The sequence below is a fragment of the Myotis lucifugus genome, unplaced genomic scaffold (assembly GCF_000147115.1).
Source record: "Myotis lucifugus unplaced genomic scaffold, Myoluc2.0 scaffold_414, whole genome shotgun sequence".
Classification (NCBI taxonomy): Eukaryota; Metazoa; Chordata; class Mammalia; order Chiroptera; family Vespertilionidae; genus Myotis; species Myotis lucifugus.
In genome coordinates, this window is record NW_005871462.1 from 307,851 (window position 1) to 310,683 (window position 2,833).

Consider the following 2,833-nt stretch of genomic DNA (forward strand, 5'->3'; position numbering starts at 1 on the left):
AAACCTACTAGAGGCTGAGAGCTATGAGCAGCCGAGGGCTGGGCAGCAAGTTAGGAGCGGTGATGGGTGGGCGGCCAGCTGAGGCAAGCAGAAGCAAGCTACTCACACACGATTTCATGCACACTGAGCCTCTAGTTGATTATATTCTCCATGCTGTACTTTATATCCCCATGACTGTTCTGCAACTACCAATTTATACTTCTAAATCCCTTCACCTTTTTTAACCATTACCCCAACCCCCTCTCATTTGGCAACTGTCAAAATGTTCTCTGTATCTGAGCCTGTTTTAGTTCTGCTTATTCATTTATTTTGTTTTTTTAGATTTCACATAAAAATGAAATTATTGGGCACTTGTCTTTCTCTGTCTGACTTATGATGCTCAGCACAATACCCTCAAGGCCTATCCATGTGTAACCAGACAATCAATGGGTGCGTGCTGCCTGTCACTACTTGAGCCAATTAATCAGAGACAGGATTGAATTATATATGAGTGTTTATTCCAATACTGCTGCCAATATGGGAGAGCAGCAAGTCATCCACAAAATTATCTGCTCTGCAGCCCCTCATAAGCCAGCTGCTTATATAGGGTAAGACAAAGATTACACAGGGAAATATGGATTATAGGCATGGGCAAGTAGGGATTTCAGGCATGGGGAAGTAGGAGGCTGGGGTGATACTCCATTGTTTGGGCAACAAGGTTGTTAATCTTTCCATGGGAATGGACCAAATTCCAAGGTTGACTCCCAGGTCCAAGGTTGACTCCCAGGTCCAGGAGGTGTACAACTCCCAGCAGGTCAGAATGTCCTTTCTTTAATCAACACAAGGCAATTCTGGTTAACAGAGCATAATTAATATTTCCCATAACCATAGCTAATCCCCAATATTCTATTCTTGGCCCTAACACATGTTGTTGCAGATGACAAGATTTCATTCTTTTTTTATGGCTTAATCATATTACAATGTATACTAGTATATGAAACTTTTCTTCTTTATCCATTAACCTATTGATGGACACTTAAGTTGCTTCCATATCTGGCTACTATAAATGATGCTGCAATAATAAACATATGGATGTACATGTCTTTTTGATTTAGTGTTTTGGGTTTCTTCAGATAAAAACCCAGAAGTGGTGGGTCCTTCTTTGTCTCTTGTTTTAGTTTTTGTTTTAAAGTCTATTTTCTCTGCTATAAGTATTGCTACCCCAGCTTTTTTTTTTGTTTACATTTTCACACAATACCTTTTTTGTTTAAATCCCTTTACTTGCAATCTATGTGTGTCTTTCAATCTGAAGTGTCTCTTGTAGACAGCCTATGTAATGGTCTTGTTTTGTTATTCATTCAGCCATTGTATGTATTCTGATTGGAACATTGTACTAGTTGATATGAGTCTGGTCACAAGGTTCCTGCAGGTTTTTAATAAACAATACAAACTTCTTTTATCTCCTCAAGCCACCAGCAGAACTCCTCTAGTGATTAGCATTTCTATGTGTGAAACTAAGCAGAGGCCATTAGCCTGAGGCCATGGGAACAAAGAAGACTTGAAAGAGATGGAGTCAGAGAGCATTTCACTTTGTGATAAATGGATCCGGCAATCAAAGTCACACATTCATCACCTAACAGATTTAACCTTTTTTCTAGTAAATTTTAATTATACAATACAGTATTATCAACTACAGTTGTCCTGATGTACATTATATCCTCAGACTCTACTCATCTTATAATTTACAAATCTCTCCTTAAAATGCCTACCCCACAGTCCCTCACAACCACTATTCTACTTTCTGTTTCTATTATTTTGACTTTTTTTTTTAGATTTGTATGGCCTATGACAGACAAGTGCGTGCTCTCTCTCTCTCTCTCTCCATTTAGCATAATGCCATCCAGATTCATCCATGATGTCACATGTGGCAGGGAATTCTTTCATTTTAAGGCTGAATAATATGCCATTTTATATATCTATATAACATTTTTTTATCCATTCATCTGTCACAAGACACTTAACTTGTTTCCATATCTCCGTATCTAGGTTGCAATAAACTTGGGAGTTCAAATATCTTTTCAAGGTACTGATTTTATTTCTTTTGAACATATACCCAAAAGTAAGATTGCTATATAATATCTTCAATTTCTGATGACCTGCTATACTGCTTCCCACAGTGGCTGCACCAGTTACTATTCACACCAACAGTGTAAAAGGGTTGCCTTATCTCTGCATCTTCACCAGCATATTAATAAACATCCTAACAGGTGTGAGGTGATATTTCATTGTAGTTTTTATCTGCATTTCCCTGATGATGACTGATGTTGAGAACCTTTTCATGTACCTGCTGGCCTTTTATGTCTTTGTAAAACTGTCTACTAAGGTTCTTTGCCTATATTAAATTGAATTATTTGTATTTTTGTGAGTGGTAACAGCTCCTTATATAGTTTGGATATTAATCCCTATTGGACATGTGATTTACAGAGATTTTTCTCTGATTCCATAGGTTGCCTTTTTATTGCGTTGATTGTTCCCTTTCCTATGCAGTGCTGATGTCCAACCCCAGCAGGTCCAGGGATCCCCAAAGGTGTGGACGGAGTCAGCGAAGAAGGAATGACATGGAGACAGGGTTCAGTTCATCAGCATAGCGAGGTTCTCCCTCCAGGATCTCCAGCCAAGTTCTGTCCAAGATCTCCAGCCAAGTTCTGTGTACAGGTTCTCTTGCTAGGTTCTCTAGCCAGGTTCTCCAGGTTCTCCTGCCATGTTCTGTCTAGGTTCTCCAGCCAAGTTCTGTAGCCATGTCTGTCCAGGATCTTTGCAATGTCTCCTCGCTAGGTTCTGTCTCTAGGTTCTG